This window comes from Panthera leo, chromosome C2 (assembly GCF_018350215.1).
Source record: "Panthera leo isolate Ple1 chromosome C2, P.leo_Ple1_pat1.1, whole genome shotgun sequence".
Lineage (NCBI taxonomy): Eukaryota > Metazoa > Chordata > Mammalia > Carnivora > Felidae > Panthera > Panthera leo.
Genome location: NC_056687.1, coordinates 107372359 through 107391121, shown reverse-complemented (window position 1 = coordinate 107391121; position 18763 = coordinate 107372359).

Below are 18763 nucleotides of genomic sequence, written 5' to 3'. Positions count from 1 at the left end.
GTGTGTGTATGTGTGTGTGTGTGTGTGTGTGTGTGTATTTAGCTGAATGTTCATACGCATGTGTGTGTGTATAAAACACGAGGCACAGAAGTTAAGTAACTTTTCAAAGTCACACAGTCCATATAAGTCAGATATCAGAGTTAGAAATTGAACTTGGATACCTGACTTCACAACTTGTTCCACTAAGCACAGAATGAAATGGGTTTAGATTTCCTCTAGCAATTGGAGGCCAGAGGCTATGTAAATAAAGGAGATAGAGTGATTAGATGCAGCATCACCTGACCTAGCACACGCCTGTGTACCTCCACCCGCTCTGTGGGTTAGCTAACATTTGTGGCATCTTAGTCATCCTGTTTGTTGCCTCTTTTATTAATTATTGGTTAACTTGTCCTTTTTCTCTCAACTCTGAGGGCCTTGAGGATTGACTTTTACTTAGACCTAGAAAGACCCAAGGCACACAGTGCAGCAAATGTTAGCTAACCCGCAGAGCGGGTGGAGGTACATAGGCCGTTCGCTAGGTCAGGTGATGCTGCATCTAATCACTCTACCTCCTTCTTTATTTACATAGCCTCTGGCCTCCAATTGCTAGAGGAAATCTAAACCCATTTCATTCTGTGCTTAGTGGAACAAGTTGTGAAATTTTTGTGTAAAATATCTTTAGACATTTTCCTGGAATATTTTAACATTTTCTTCGAACGTCTGAGTGGGAATTCTAGGATTCCAATTTCACTCTGCACCCTGTTTTTATGATTCTAGGAAATGCAATTTAGTTGTGCCTTTTCAAGGTTTGTGGAAGTTTGGGTACTGTCTTATTAAGGTCTGAGGTTTCAGTTTGAACTACCTAGAGCTCTGATGTTAGGGGCAGACTCCACCAACAAAAGAAAAGAAAAGAAAAGAAAAGAAAACAAAACAAAACAAAAGACAGCTTTCAAGGCTTTGGAAATAGAAGCAAATGCTACACTACCTGCAATATCAGCAGTTTCTCTTGGAATCTTTCCTAAACCACATCTCAAGAAGGTGGTTTAACATCACAATTTTATATTCCCTTTGAGCTACAGCATTTCAAATACATATTCATTTCAAGTGAAGACTGCTTAGAAATAAATCTGAGTGTTAGCTCCATGTAGAAGTAATCATCAGAGCTTAAAAAATCAAAACCATATTTTTCTTAGAAAACGTTTTCTTCATGAATATCAAGCTGGGGATTTTCCTTATTTCGTATATAATCAAATAAAGGGCTTCGCGCTATAGCAAGTTTTGACTGTCTTGTGGTCCTCGTTTCCCCTGGTTGGTCCTGCCCTATTAACATATTGCGCGCGCACACACACACGCTTGTTCGCTTTTGTTTGGAATAGTTCAAGAAAATGCTGTCTCTATGTGGTCAGACCCCATGTCAACACTTACTGACTCACTAATACAGTAAACATGCTTTGTAATTTTACCATTACCTAACTTGCATCTGATTTTCTTTTTCAAAAACTAGCAATAGCTACACATCTATGATTAGACAGAATTATATCAAAATTACACTCTCTCCCTGTTTCCCTCCTACTCTTGCCCCCACTCTTTCCCTGCCTCCAACTTTGGAAACAAACCATCCATGGTTTTACATTCAGAGAGTACCTTCAGGGAGGAAATACTTCTACTTCCTCGTGAGGGCAATCTAGCAAGTTCTGCTAACACACTAAGAGGTGTGAATCAGTACGTCAGGGCCAAAGGGATCATATGGTTGAATTTAGATCCTGAAGCAGTTAGTCTGGATATAAATGACTTTGCTACTAATTGTTTATGACATATTAAGGGCTATGGGCTGCAAAGAGGATAGAAAACAAGAATTTAGGGTAGTATGTTTGACTTACTTGACCATTTTCTACATAGGTAGACATGGTGTGAAAAACATAACTGATGCAGCCAAAGATCAATGCTTCATTTATTCACAATTAAAATATTAGAATTAGAATGTGTACATTTATGTATTTATGCCCTTTCTTACCCTGGAAAGGATTTAAGATTATTTCCCAAAATATACACAATACAAAGAGATTAAAAAAAAAAAAAAAAAAGCAAATGATGAAGGTGCCAAGCCCCAGATGAGGCGTAGGAAAGCTGCAGATGAAGTGGAAGTGGTCCGTATCTGCAACAGGTGCTGTAATGATGGCTCTCTTTGCCCGTGTTGGGCTACAAAGTCTGCTCTGAACTTCTTAGCAGCTAATGGAGACAGAGACGTAGGCCCCAAACAGACTAAGGAGAAGAACCACTCCTAACTCTAAGAACAGTGAGGAATTTCTCATAAAGGGGCTGTCGTAAAATACTAACAAAGTCCTCTGCAACATCCCCCGAGGCAGCACAGTGATGAATTTCAGGTGGCTGTTCCACAACATGTGTGCCCTGAGGCCAGCTGATTCTCCTCCAGAAGGAGTTGTTTTCCATTTGTGGAGATGCTTATGGTTTACCATGCCTTGGGAGTCTTTGAGGGAGGGAGGATGGCAACATGCTGTTTTTCTAGATTAAAATAGGCAACACTACTCTGCCAGTTGATGTATGTAGCCAATGCATGATCAGAAGAATTGCGTATGTATTTTTAATCCCAGAAAGAAATACAACTTCTCTTAATTGTACCGAGTAGTTATTATTTTTGCTTACTTTCACTTGATATGGTTTATTTGAATAGTTCTCTTATACCATCTAGTATGAGTATAAAGGAGAGAGGGCAGAGGTTAGAGGTTTTTAAAAAAAAAATGCTTATGTATTTCCTGTGTTTGCTTTAGACTCTTAAAACCTTTATGAAACTGATCATCAGTACAGAAGATTTAGACAGTACAGAAACAAATGGCCTCAAATCTCATCACCTTGCAATAACTTTGAAATGCGTATGTATATAGCATATATCTTAATTTATATGGTGTATGCATTGGCTTAGTTTCTTAATTTTATGAGGGTCACCAAACTGCAGCCATAGAAACTAGCACCACAGTTTCTCTACTTATGATTAAGTAAAACTATTAATTTTCTCTGAAATTAATTTACTTTGGATATATAGACAGAACTATCCTAAGATACTACGGAATGGAAAGAAAAACACAAAAACAAAGCTTTATGCATAAGGCTGGAGATTTGACATTCACACTAGCACTTCTCCCTCTCCTGTTTAAAAAAATTAAGTCCTTTTAGGTCTCAGTTTCCACAAAGTAAAAATGGTACTAAAGTGATGGTGCTTCAGAAAGAGGGATGCATGGTACAAATGCAAATGTTACTGTCCTGGCTAACGAACACGGTGGCCTGAAAGTTGGATGAGAGCCCCATGACCAGGGTCTTGACCATGTGCTCTTGACCCTTTAATACTGAGAGAAAATAAGAGGAAAAGAGGAGAAATTAGAAGGAACACTCCAAATTGGCAACCAGATCTAGACATTATGAAGTCGGATGGTACTCCTCCAAGCAAGTCTTTTCTATCCTTATGAGCATGGCCCTCCTCTTTCCTCCTCTCCAACTCCACTTTTCCCCCTTTTTCTTTCTTTCCTCTTCCTCATCTCCCTCCTCTCCTTCCTCCTCCTCTTCTTCCTCCCTCTGCTCCTTCTCCCTTACCTTTACGTGCCCTGCATTCTAGCCATGTTAAAATGGCAGGGGGGGGGGGGGGTAGGGGGTGGGGAATGGTAGGACATGACCCTTAGGGTGGAGTTTGAGTTTTGAATCCCAGTGAAAAACTTATATAAAACCTATGACAATCTTGGCTTTAATCAGGGCCACAGCTTAAAAAAAAGAAAGAAAGAAAGAAAGAAAGAAAGAAAGAAAGAAAGAAAGAAAAGAAAGAAAGAAAGAAACAATGGTTCTTTCTCCTGGACATGTATATATGAGATTTATGGGTGGGTGGGTGATCTATAATCTCATGTCAGCATTGAGGGTGGCGGTGATCATCTTGACCACCTCCATGATTTCTCTTCAACTATCTCTCCATTCCCAGGCCATGACTGCTAAACATCACAGCCTTGGAATGTTGTCTGAATTTTACGAGGAGTGGACTTTTTCTCTCATGAACCTGTTACTTTTATATATATGTATATATATATATATATATGTGTGTGTGTGTGTATATATATACACACATACACATATATATATATAGCCTTCCTGAGCGCGTGGAAGTAAATGGACTATCAAACATACATATAAACTAAGTCTAATTACATCAGAGTAAACACAATTTTCAAATATGTATTTCTGATATATCATTTTTTTGTGCTGAAATTTTTATCTTGCTTTCCTCCTATAATAGAACACTCTGTGACCTGGGTCAAGTCCAACGAACATCCAGATAAGGTGGAAATCTACAGTTTTTGGCATGTCCACTCTTTTCTATCTTCATCTCAATAGTATTACTTTTACGAAACCTGTGTTTTTCACTAATACCAACCATTCCATTTTCTCATTTTCCACTCCTTTTTATAAAATACAGATATGATAAAATGGATATGGGCTGATAATAATAAATGGCAGATATAATAAATGGATATGGGTGGCTATTACTGAATTTAATTCTATTTGGGGTATGAGACCTGTTTTGAGGCAATAGGAGAAAAGTGAGAAGTAGTTCTCAGAACCTTGCTTTTTAATGTGTTTTTCCTGAAGCATCATTAAAGTTGACAGTAAAAAGTAGCAACAGTTGCAAACCTAAATAAGGTGGTCTGTAGAGATCTCTTCGTTCTCTCAGTCCAGGCGGCGCTAATGAGTGCCTGCCATGTTCCAGGCACCCTGGGGGTGACGCTGATAGAGATGCCCCCTTTACCATTGAGAAGTTCCAGGTGCATTGTCCATAATACTGATAGTACAAAAGTAAAAAGTAGGAACAGTCCAAATGGAAGGACATTTATCTTTAAACTAAATCTTTTACAAATATGATCTTTTATTTAAAAATTTGGAACGGTAAGTAATAAACTTTCAGAAAGTTGCAGGCACAGGACAGAAAACTCTTTGCTTTCGTGAATAATTTGAGAGGAAGTGGCGGGTGTTTCATCATCCCTCAATGCTTTTGTGTACAGTTCCTACAAGAACATCATCCTACAGAACCACAAAATAACCCTCAAAAATCAGCAAACTAATGCTGAGGTATCACTAACTTCTAATCCTCAGGCCTCATGTTAGTTTTACTAAGTATCCTAGTTATGTACTTTAGAGCAAAAGGATCTGGTTCAGAATCCCATGTTCTAATCACTTGTCTGTTAGTCTCTTGTCAGTCTTGATGAAGTCCTCAGTCTTTCTTTGCCTTTTACAACCTTGGCACTTTTAAGGATCACAGGCTAATTATTTTGTAAATAAATAATGTCCCTTTATTTCGTCTGACGTTTCTTCATGATGACGCTCAGGTTATGCATCATTCATAGGAATATCACAGTGTTCTCTTTGCATTCTATCAGGTGATGTACAATTTAGATTTGTTCCATTACTAATGAATTTCACTTTGATCACCTGATTATGGTGGCATCTGTCAGGCTCTTAAACTGAAAGTCTCTTAACTCCCTTTGGCACGCTGAAACTATGTTTCTCATCAAACTTTCAATTCACTCATTATTTAAATCTGTTTGGATTCATGGTTTCCTATTTTATTCAGTAGGTTATGACTATTATTAATTTTTATTTTGGTGCTCAAATTATCCCTGATTTGGGCAGTGACAGCTCATTCAAGCTGGCTTCTGTAGCCTTTTGTCATTCCCCCTTCATTCTTTGAGCATGTCTGCCTTCTCATATAATAAGATCTTATAGGCTCATCACATATTCTCCTTGCTCCAGCTCTAGAATCATCCATATTCCCAAGAAATCTGGGTTTCTGTTAGAGGAGAATCGTATTTATAAGCCAGGGTCTGGTTGCTGGATATGTTCATTGCTATTAGAATTTGGCTATTTCCCAGGCCCCCTCAGTAGATAGGACTAGTGTGTGTGTGTGTGTGTGTATAAATTTGAGCACATATATGATAACCATATGCATTTTTTAGCATATGTTTCAGTTGGGGTGCCTGGATGGCTCAGTCAGTTAAGTGACTCTTCATTTCAGCTCAGGTCAGGATCTCACAGTTCCTGAGATCGAGCCCTGCATTGGGTTCTGCGCTGACAGCACAGAGCTTGCTTGGGATTCTCTCCCTCTCTCTCTACCCTTCCTGCACTCATGCTTGGTCACTCTCTTTCTCTCTCAAAAATCAATGAATAAACTTTAAAAAAATATTTCTTAAAAGATTGTGTTTAAGTTGGTATAATTAGACTTAGGATATATGTTTGATAAAGTATATATATAAAGCATATGTTTCTTACATAAAGACACGCTTGCATTCGTAAGCTTTTCTACATCTCTATACCCACGTATATTGAAAGTCATGAGTTCACACTGATAACCCTTCAATTCCAATCCAACACCAATGGGCTTCATTCTAGTTTTCTCCCTTCTCTGACAATGAATAATCTGAGTCTTTATATCCTTAATTTATTTACTTATTCCATCAGTCTTCTCATTTGTTACCTATCTCTGCTGCCTTACTCTTGCTCACGTGAGCACTCATCTCCCTCTGGGCTGGGCTGTCCCCACCTCATGGACACCTATTTACCCTGCTTGGGCTTCGGCACTCTGTGTGGGCAGCCTTCACTCCTGGATGCCTTCCTCACCCTGCTCGTTCTCTGACAGCCTACACCAGGCTGTCCGTTTTCTGTGGGCACCCTCCTTACCTAGCTCTGACTCTGACTCTGACACCCACATGGGGCAGCCATCCTGGGTGGCCAATCCCTAGTTTGACTTGAGCTCAGCACCTTGCTCCAGGGCACTGTGACTCTCCCAGTGGGGGCAGATGACTAATTTATTCTGCCCCCCTTCAGGACTGAGTTGTCATGCAAGGGAAGGAGGGGGGAAGGAAGAAAATGAAGAGTAAAGTCTATTTTATACTCTAAAATTTGAAGGAAATAAAACACTATATATTTGTTTTCCATGCCAACAAGAAGTGAGGTTTTCTCTACGTCTTCTAAAAGATTAAAATGTTTTAAGTTTTACTTTTTTTCTGGAGACTCATGTAAAGCTGGATAATTAGACTCAGGTTCCTTATTTATATTCTTACTTGGAGCCAGAAGGGAAGGGTCTTTCAGTATACAATCTTTCCTTTTTTAATATGCCCAGAAGGACTGGAAAATATTGGGAATTAACAATTATTGGTGAAGAGACTAGATTGTAAAGTTATTATAGTTTGAAATAAGGGTCAACATTGCTCCCTTTAATTCCTTCTGCAGTTTGCCCCAAAGGCATTTATCCTTGTCTCTATCCATTGAAATGTGTTGTAAAGCCTATTGATTTAATCCAGATGAAGTCCAACAGTTATTTCTGACTCCATTTTGCCATTCTGCTGAGGCCATTACTACCAAGTGATCAGGGATTGAGTCTGAAAAAACGCATTCAGTAATTGTTAATTGAATAACCACGGAGTTAAAATTGTCCTAGGATATTATAATGGATATTAATTGAATATGATATAAATATCTACCTTCGAGAAATTATGTCTGGGGAGAAAATAGAGGAGGAACAATCCTTTCCATGTAAGTAAAAAGACACATAATAAGTGCTCATTAAATAAAATGTTTCTCTACTATTGGGAGCTGGGATGCCTTAGGGGAACTAAATAACAATTTTATTGATGCCAATTCTTAATATGGCAAACATCTCAATTTAATTTTTTGAAAGTTGGAAAATCCAATGCCTTGTCTGAGAATTTTAATTTCCAGCTAATAAACTGGATTTTAAAAATGTATCTGTATACCCAGTTGTCTCTTTTCATAGGTAAAAAGTAGTAACAAGGTCAGGTTAAATTAAATACCCCCAAATCAAAAGGCTTAAAAATGTCCTTAACTCATCACTTTTTTTCTTTTAAAACTCAAGAAGCCAAGCAATTTCTTAAATAACAACAGAACAGCAAATACAGGCTTTTTAATCTCTGACTGGCTTCACTTCGCATTGTTTTGGGGTTCTGGGTGGGGATTCTAACTAACCATGACATGGAAGAATTGCAGGGCCTTAATGCATGACAGGATGCTGGAATTGTTGTCTTAAATTCACAGACCAAAAAGAAATGAGACATTTTGCACTTGGTAGTGCAATAAGAGGTTTGAAATCACAGGTAAGTACTTCTGCAGAATACATAGCATCCAGGAAGCTGAGATTTCTCACGGTAAAGGAAAAATGACCAAAATGCCAACAATATGTTCAGTAATTCATCATCAAAATACATTTCACTTTTCTTTACATGAATGTGTGTTTTTGAAAATATTAAACAGAGTCGGAATACAGTTTCAAAGATCCAATAATCTGTGAAGAGCTTCAAGTAACACAATCAAAAGAAACAAACTGAAGGAAACTATTAACAAGGATAAAAAGATCACCGTCTCTGGAAATAGTCAAGAAAAAAGATTAGTACCCACTGAACGAAACCCCCATTTGAGTCCTGGGAAGATAGAAAAGCAATAAAGTGACGTAGGTTAGGAAGTGTTCTTTAAGAGACAAGAACACCACTTTGGCTTGCAGACCTCAAAGAAAACATGTTTTCTGTCTTCCTTTTTCATTTCTCTTTATTTAAATCTTTAAGAACCTGGTGACAGAGCTGTATCTGACAATGGCTTAGTGGACTTAGTGGAACCACTGCCTCATGCTCACTATTGTAAATCAGTCATCTGCAATATTCCTTGTAAATCTCTGTTCCCCACCCATCCCCTGCCCTCCTGGACCATGTCCAGACAGACTCCATTCGGAAACTATATCGGAATTTAAAAATGCTTGCCTGAAGAAACGAAGTGATTTTAAATTTATAGAGCTTAAGGATTTTAAACGGGGAACTTTTCCAAGCACAAAACCTGATCAGGAAGGAAGAAAGAGTTGCCTTTGTGAGGGCCAGCCTGTGTTCAATTCATAAGTATAGAACCACTGGGGCCCATTTGACAACAATTCAGTATCAGTTTAGGAGACTGAGAAAGAGATGAATGGGTGTTCAGACCAGTGACCAATCATTCTGAACACAGAACTTCTGAGAATTTCGGAGGTTTCGGGTAGACTGTATCATGCATAATATCAAATTCTTGTACATGTAAAACCCCACTCATGTGTCTATGAAGTCTATGTTTCCCAATGACCAAAAGTCTTCCTATAAGCAATAATCAGGATTATTGTTCTCAGTTCTTCACTCGCTCCTATAAGAAGATGATAGATCCATGTTATCTGCCATTGAAATTTGAAGTGCTTCCCACAGATTCTACTTTCACACCCTTTTGATGTTGGGCTTGGCCATGTGACTTCCTTTGGCCAACAGAATGTGGGAGGAGGGGATGCTGCGTCAGGTCTGAGCGAAGGGGTAGTACATGCTTCTGGACCCACCTCTTGTATTCTTTCATTGCCATGAGAAAAGCATGCTGTTATGTAGTGGCAGCCGCTTTAGGCTGAGAAAGGAGACCTGAGGAATCCACCTGAACCAACTGAAAGACCCCATTTCAATCTGGCCCATCATGAGCTCCGCTACCTTAAAGGAATATATAAAGGTTTGATGGTAAGCCACCGACTAATAAATTATTTGACCAGCTTGGTTTCAAGATTTACTTCTTAGAGTACACTTATCTTGATGAGCACTGAATAATATATGGAATTGTAGAGTCGCTGTATTGTACACCTGAAACAACTAGAACACTGTTGACTACACTGGAATTAGAATTTTAAAATTAAAAAAAAATTAGAAATCTACAAACTTTATTTCATAGTATAAATCTTAAAAATGACATTATAATGGCATAATCAACTTACATATTTCTTAAGTTTATTTATTTTGAGAGAGAGAGAGAGAGAGAGAGAGAGAGAGAGAGAGAGAGAGAAGCAGCAAAGAGAGAGAAGCCCAAGCAGGCTCTGTGTTGTCAGCACAGTGCCCTATACGGGTCTTGAACTCACGAACTGTGGGAACATGACCCCAGCTGAAATCAAGAATCAGAGGCTTAACTGACTGGGCCACCAGGTGCTCCGACCTTACATATTTCTAATGTTCTTTCGAGATAAATTTTCTCAAAGCCTTCAAATATAAAAATATAATTGAATCCTAGATCAGTTATGCCTAATACATTATGCTTAATATTGCTTAAACATTTCAGCTCCCTTTCTTATTATGATGGCTAAATAAACCGTAACTGGACTCTCAGAGTCAAAGCTTGAAATCATTTTACCCACAAAAAGTAGACTATCATGCGGCCATTATAAAGGGAAACTCAAAACTCCAGGGCCACCCATTTCTCGCCCTTTACCACACCTGCACCTGAGCAGCTCAGTGTGAGAGAGGGAATGGATGGAGAGAGCACACTCTGCTGGCTGGCCTCACTTAAGATTTACTGTTCCCAGAGTTGGACAGTCGTAGCACACTTTTATGGTAAGTTATCTTTTCTTCTTTCCAGGCAGGACCATTTCACATGTTCTCCTCCCAGACCTCCAGCACCTTCTCCATAGCCTCACACTCAGCTGATGATGTTGCTTCTTAGTTTGCTGAATAGAGGCAGTCAGGAGAGATCCAACTTATCTTCCCACCTCCAACTCGACTTACCTCTACGTCTATATCATCTTCCCTGTTGTCATGGCATTCCAGCAGTCTGTGCTTGTGTGGGACAACCTTTCCACTATATGCCAAGTCACTGTCCTGCTTCCTTGACAACTTTGCCTCTGCAATCATGCCCTCTCCTCTCTGCACTCAGTTTTCACCCCCTCAAGAGATCACTCCCATCAGCATAAGATGGCTCTCATGTTGGAAAACCTCTCTAGTGAAGTTCTCCTCCATTATAACTCTTCATTGCAAAAGTTCTTTAAAATAGTTGCCTGTAGTTTCTGTCTTCACTTTCTCACCTCCCATTCTCCCTAAAACTCACTTCAATCTGGCTTTCATTGTCACTGCTTCCATGAAAATCTTGTCATCAGGGTCACTGGACTTCATCGGAACACTCATCCCCTGATGAATACTCCTTTCTCCTTGAAATTACTCTCTTCACTGGGTCTCCAGTTCATTATTCTCTCCCAACTTCTTCCCACATTACTGGACCCTTCCCTACCTCTGCTGGTTCCCTCTGATCTCCTGGACCTCTGAGTGTCGGAGGACCCCAGGGACAGCATCCTTGATTCTTTTTGCTTATTTGGCATACCCTTTCTAGACAATCTTAACCAGTCCATGGTTGTCTGTTTTCAGATTAATCCCAAATTAATATATTTTCTAAGCTCCAAACTCATACACCCATCTGCCTACTAGCCATAGACATCCCAAATCAGACATGTCTGAGCCTGATCTTTTAACTTCCATAATCTGCTTCTTCCCTAACCCTCCTCATCTCAATAGTAGTATCTCTATTCAATCAGTAGCTTGGGCCAAAAACCTTACTGTCACATCTGGTATTTTTCTTTCCTTCATTCCCCAACACCTATTGGCTCTACCTTCAAATTATCTGAAATCTAATTACTTCTCTGCATCTCCCATACATCTGGGTTCCTTCTGGGTTTGTTAATGGGTGGCCCCAGCAGGATGGCAGTAAGCGGGAAGAGAGGCCATGGTATTTCTTTGCTACTCCCTTACTTGCTTCAGGCCTGTTTCTCTAGGGATAGCTGCATCCCGACAACTCCAGAGGCCCCTCTTCCATGCCCCACTTGCACTGGGCTCTCCTGTGACCCTTTCTTCCTTTCCTTGTCCCTTAAGCCCTTGGGATAGTAGTATCATTTTTTCTCTTTTGCCCTATACCTCTCTTCACACAGCTCCTTCATCAAAGTCTCTTCATTTGAGTCATCTGAAGGTGAGGTTCTTTTCCTTCTGATCGCTATACTACCCATCCCTAAAATACCATTCCTCTCTACTTTTTATCCCTTTAACTATTTTTTTACAATACATACTATTGACTGAAATTTGTTATTATTATTATTATTATTGCTTTTTATTTTCTGCCCCCACCTCCAAAACCTACACTTTCCGAAGGCTTTTCTTTTTACTTTCACTTTTGTATCCCTATTCCCTAGAAGAAAGCCTGGTAGAAACATGTTTCTAAGGAAGATGTTCTTGACATATTTAAAAAAAAATTTTTTTAACATTTATTTATTTTTGAGAGAGAGAAACAAAGTACAATTTGGGGAGGGGCAGAAAGTGGGAGAGACACAGAATTCAAAGCAGTCTCCATCCAGGCTCTGAGCTTTCAGCACAGAGCCTGATGTGGGGCTCGAACTAAGTGAACCTCGAGATCATGACCTGAGCCAAAGTTGGCTGTTTAATTAACTGAGCCACCCAGGCGCCCCCTGACATATATATATGTTTGTTTTTTTTTTATGTAAGTTGAAGGAGTCTATTTTGGTACGGTTCTATTTTTTTTAAATTTACCTATTCAAATATAATAATTTTGTAGTAAAAAAAAAAAAAAAGGTCTGGGGGCACCTAGGTGGCTCAGTCAGTTGAGTGTCAGGCTTCAGCTCAGGTCATGATCTTGTGGTCCTTGAGTTTGAGCCCCACATTGGGCTCACTGTTGTCAGCGCAGAGCTCGTTTTGGATCCTCTGTCTCTCTCTCTCTCTCTCTCTGCTGTTTCCCTGCTCACACTCTTGCTCTCAAAAATGAATAAAACATTAATTTCTTTTTAAAAAAGAAAGATCTGGAAGCATATACACCAGAATATTAATAGGGGTTACATCCTGGGGAATGGATGGTGGGATTTGGTTTTCTGCTTTGTATCTATTTGTGTAGGTTGAATCTGTAGAAGAAGCAAGCAGGACAACTGGAGCCCTATATGGTATTTTTGGGCAAATCAGGAAAAGTCATCTGCATACCATAAGGTAAACACAGCCCCACTGGCACCAGGAGAGTGGATTTTACCCCTCACTTGTCACCATTTTGAAAACACAACTGTAAAACTTTACTTGTTGGCTTGGAGAATAAATTTTTTTAGGAACAGAAAAATGTTGATTTATAGATACTTTACCCTCAATTTCTTTTCTAGCCCATCTTTTACATTAAAAATTTTTTTTTGACATTATAGAACTAAAGTGAAATATATCAAGAGCCCCTTATTACCTTTTTACGACAAAACAGAAGAAAGCATACTCATGGGCAAGAGCTAAAATAAACAACAAAAAGGTTATAAAACTAAGCAGGAAAGTAAATGTTAACATCTGAACATAAAAAGCTATTACAATAATTTAACAAAAAAATCACAAGTTGATAATAAAGTAATATAGAAACTTAGAATTTATAAACTAAAATCTGGAAATTCTGACTCTTCAGAAATTCTACAGATAGATTTTGAGTGGTGAGCAGCAGAAGGGGTACCGGGTGTCCCCTATGGGTCAGGTTAATGTTGGTAGCAGATTTAATTTGAAACTATACTTCAAATATTTGACAGATCTCATTGAATTTTGATAATTTGACTCCTGATTATATAGCCAATTAAATATTTTGGAAAAGTGAGTTCATGGGAACTCAAATGCAGGAACATCCAATTAGACCCAATTGCTTTTCACCCCTGGTGAGCTGAATCAGGCTCCACTGAATCTAATAGAGTCACATAGCACAGGGAAATAATATTTTGGCATTTCCATTTGGTGCAGCTTGGTCAATCCCAGAGGCAGCCCCTCGAGGTCAGATTTGAGGTTCATGGATGGTGCCTCACTGATGGTGTGGGGAAAGTGTTCCTTGTTACCTGGACTACATCTGTCCTGACAACTGCAGATGACCAGAGAGCTGGAGAGCTTGGGCTGATACTGGATAGTCAAGCCTGCCAGGGGGACTGGAGAAAGTCTCCAACAAGACCACAGAATTTCTGGTCCATAAGATCAGCTGTGGATGCTGTCATGGGAACAGTAGGGATGGCCCATTCACTTGAGTTGTTTCCAAACTGCCCTGCCTCCAGGTCCTGAATTTTTTTTTTTTTTTTTTTTTTTTTTTTTTACTATCTCCTATTTCCTCCATCTTATACACACCTTTCTCAAAGAGACCCACAGTGGTTAGAAGAGATAAATATTTGGGGCGCTTGGGTGGCTCAGTAGGTTGAGCATCTGACTTCGGCTCAGGTCATGATCTCATGGGTCGTGAGTTCGAGCCCCACATCAGGCTCTGTGTTAACAGCTCAGAGCCTGGAGTCTGCTTCACATTCTGTGTCCCTCTCTCTCTTTCTCTCTGATCCTCCATTGCTCATGCTCTCTCTCTCTCTCTCTCTCTCTCTCTCTCTCTCTCAAGAATAAAACATTAAAATTTTTTTTTAAAAAAAGAAAAGAAAATAAAGAGATAAATGTTTGCCTAAAACATGCAGAAGCACCCATTTGGGCCTTAGGCTGAATGGGCGACAACTGTTCCACTGATCAGAGTGGCTGATGATCCTCCTTCAGATTTTCAATGATAACAGCAAACATTTTCTGCATGGCCATTGATGGGAGTAAATGCCAGAAATGTGGGTTCAGGGTGACAGAGAAAAAGGGGACCAGGTGGGAAGGAAAAGGTAGGACTCTAGAGAAGATCCATGGGAGAGTAGAGCAACAGGGCAGGGAGAAATCCCTGGTCAGAGGGGAAAAAGGTGAGGAAGAGAATGGGGAAGGAAGAAGTGAAAAAGATGGGGTCAAGTTCAGCAAGGGGAAGGAGGTGTGGGATGCAGTGGCTCTAGCTGTTGTTTTGACTCTTCTGGGTCAATCCTGATCATTTCCAGCCAGTATTTATCTCCGTTCACTAGCAACAATTTCTTCTCACTCTAACCCAATTTAAATTATGGGTTCTTTGAGAGCAAGGACCATTTAAAATAAGAAAAGATCACTTAGATACATTTTGCACCTGTGGCTCTCAAAGTGTGGTCCCTAGGCTAACAGCATCAACCTTTCCTGGAAACCAGCTAGAAATGCAAGTTTTCAGTCCCAGCTCAGACCTACTGAATCAGAGACTCTGGGGATGGGGCCTAGTGATCTCTGCTTTGACAAACTGATTCAGACATATGCTAAAGTTTGAGAACAGCTATATTAAACTCTGATTCATTGACTGTCTCACTGTGCTCATTCCTAATACATCAGTCCTCTGGTTCTCCATCACTTCCTGGACAAATGAGATGGTCTCTCTTCTCCATTTCCTTGACATTAGGCATATGATTTGCTTTCATAAAATGTAAATAGAGATGCTGTGTGTTCCTTTCAGGTTTAAGTATTTAAGAGCCAGCATATGATTTTCCACGCTGTCTTTTCTGGCCATGGTGATTGTGGAAGGATATTTTAATATAGACATCCATTTGACTATATGCAGGATTTCTAGAACGTCATATGAAAGGCAGCTTCACTGAAGGTCACCTGCCCCAGGTGAGTGATAAACATACTGTGTGTAAAGCCACTGAGATTTGGGGATTATTTGTTAACACAGCATAAATTGGCCTATCCTGATCAATATGCTTACTCATTATAAATATTATATAATTATAGTGTTTGTATAGTTTCAGGCACTTAGACAATAAGTACTAGTTAAATGAATGAATAGAGAGTGAATTTGACATTCAATCAACAAATGCCTATAATTGTAGGAAGACATCAGTTACATTAGCTCAGTTCAGCCAACATTTATTGACTGGGCCTGTGATTTACATGGGGGATGGCAAAGATGGATCACATCACTGCTAACTTGGAGGATTTCAGTTGGAAGGCGAACTTGGAAAGGCTGATTATTGTTGGGTGTGGAGGACCAAAGAATTTTATTTCACCTTGTAGACATTGGTAGAGGCAAGAGTGTTGGCAGATTTTGAGGAGGGGAGCATTATTATTAAAGTGTCATTTTAGGAAAATTAATCTGTTGATGGTAGAGGAAGACCAGTTGAGAGGCTGTTTCATTAATCGAGGGATGAGATGATTAGGGTTTGGCCTCGGCTGAAATGCTGATAATTGGAAAGAAAAGGCATAGCAAGAAATAAGAGAGATTAGAAAATAAAAACAGGCTATTGTGTATGCCAAGGGCAGGAAGGTGTGGAAGAGGAATGATTTAAAAAGGACTCTGAGGTCCCACGTCTGTGATGCCACTGGTAGAGGTTAGAGGAAGTAGAAGAGAAGATCCTTTTGTTGTGGGTTGAGGTTGAGGGGTGATAGCTCATTCATGGAGGAATGTCCTTACGGGCAGTCTGTGAAGTAGGATTGGATGGAGCTTGGCAGAGAAGTCACTTTGAACTAGAAGGTTCTAGTGTAGTGCTCATAATGACTAGATGGGGCATCTAAAGGAGAACTTGCAGACAGAGGGTGGCACAAAGCTTTGGGAGAAATCCACATTTAGAAACAGGGGAATGAAGAGGAGTCAGCAAGGAGACGAGGGAGTAATCAGAAAGATGGGATTAGTAGAGGTAATTTTTATTGAGCATTTAATATGTACTGAGAACTTTACGTGTATTTTCTTATTTAATCCTCACAGCCTCACCTGGGAGGAAGAGTTATTGGACTTTACAGATGAGCAAACAGAGGCTGAGAGAAATGCAAGAATTTCCCCCAAAGGGAAAAGAGCCACAAAAAGCTACAAAATGGTGATGTCAGATCTCCCTGACAACAAAATCATGTTCTTCACCACTGTCAAGACTCAGATGATCTAAGTTTTACACCAATAGATGCAGGGTAGCTTGTTATTGAGGAAGGGCTGGCCAGATGCTAAAGAGTTCAAGAGGAATGATGTTTGAGAAAAGTCCACTGATTTGATGAACAGATTTCTGAGCAGAATGGTGGACAGGAGCTTTGCAGCAGGAGGTAAAGGCCTGAGTGGGTGGCACTGATAGGACAGTAACTTGTGGGACAACCAATCATGAAATGTTTGGTGAAAGGAACAAGAGAAAGGAATAGATCCCACGGGGATCACAGGGCTATGTTAACAGGTATATTTATTTCCAGGACAGAGAGACTACTTACAGACAAAATTAAAGGATCCGGTAGAGCCAGGGGATGAAAAGGCCACAAGGAAGGCACCAATCGAGTTGGTAATTTTTGGAGGAGGATGGAGAGCCTGGATCTAAAGTCTAGGAGCTAAAGGCCCAACTCTAAACAGGAGAAGGACCACTGCTTACTTCCAGACCACAGAGAAAGATTAGCCAAATTTAGATACCCTTCAATTTATTTGAATTTACTGAAGTTTCCTTTATTACATCGATACCAAATAAAGCCCATTTCTAAGTTAGATTAACTCAATTAAATTTTCTAGTTGTCCACATATCTGACAGTTTGTGAGAAGGTGAGGATTGTTCCTTAAACTTATAAATAAAATTGGATTTCTAAAACAAAATTACTATAAGTTTTCCAAGTTATGCTCCTGAGTCCTTAGTACTTTATTTTAGGAAACAACTATTCTTTACCTGCTGAGCCTGGTTTCACTCCCAGTGCCTGGTTTGCATTCTGACTTCAAAAAATGCCATTTAATAAAGTACTCTTATTTTGGATACATCACATGCAGCTGTTTTTAAAAACATTCTTTATTAAAAACATCTTTGCATCTTAAGTTTGTTTTGGCAGCTTTATGTCATAATATACAGATTTGAGTTATTTTTGTAATAACTCATTGGTTTCTTATATAAGTTGCAAGACATGTCTAGGAGTCTGTCATAGCCATCTAAATCAATTTTTTTTCCAAGCAAATAATCAGAAGGGCTTTAGGATTAATTACACACTTAAATATCTAGTAACTCCCCAAAAAGTCAGTGAAGTGAAATGTCTAGAAATCGTCCCCTAGGTGTTCTAACAAAAGCCAGCCTTGAGGAAGGTCCTTGGCTTTGTCAGGATTTAAGGAGCATAAAGATTGCTGAGAAATTCTTACAAAATTTAAGAAAGAACAGGAACATTATGCTATAAAACGTAGGAAAGGAACTCAATATTCTTGTCAGAAGCAAGTTTTCTCATATGGAAAAAGAAATGTAATTTCATTTGCATGACTTTCTGTGGACTCTGGTGTATTTTTGCTGCTTTTGTTTATTTATTTGCTTGGAAGGTTTTGGCTGTTGGGGCCTTGGACTAAGGCCTGAAGAACTGTGAGCTCCATTGCCCTGGACTTGCCAAAGGGTATAAGGAAATTGCATCTTTTTATATTGGTGTTTCCTGGGACAAGGGGGATTATAGCACTTATTTCTTAGAACCTGTTTGAAAGTTTTTATATAAAAAGCTGAACAATACAGTAGTCCCCCTTATCTGCAGGGGAAACATTCCAAAACCCCCAGTGGATGCCTGAACTTTATGTATACTATGTTTTTTCGTATGCACAAACATCTATCATAAATTTATAAATTAGGCACAGTAAGAGATTAACAACAATAGCTAGTAATAAAATAGGACAATTAAGGGGCGTTTGGGTGGCTCAGTAGGTTGAGTGTCTGACTTCAGCTCAGATCATGATCTCGCGTTTCATGGGTTTGAGCCCCAGGTCGGGCTCTGTGCCAACAACTCATAGCGTGGAGCCTGCTTTGGATTCTGTGTTTCCCTCTCTTTCTGCCCCTTCCCTGCTCGCGTTCTGTCTGTCTCTCTCTCAAAAACAAACATTTAAAAAATAGAACAATTATGACAATGTACTATAATAAAAGTTAAGTGAATGTGGTCTTTCTCTCTCAAAATATCTTACTGTTCTGTACTCACCTCTCTTCTTGTGATGCTGTGAGATAACGAAATGCCTCTGTGATATGAAATGAGATGAATGACGTAGGCAGCGTGCTGTAGCATTAGAAGACACGTCAGAAGGAAGGTTATCTGCTTCCACAGCTTAGAAAGTGAAACCGTGGGTT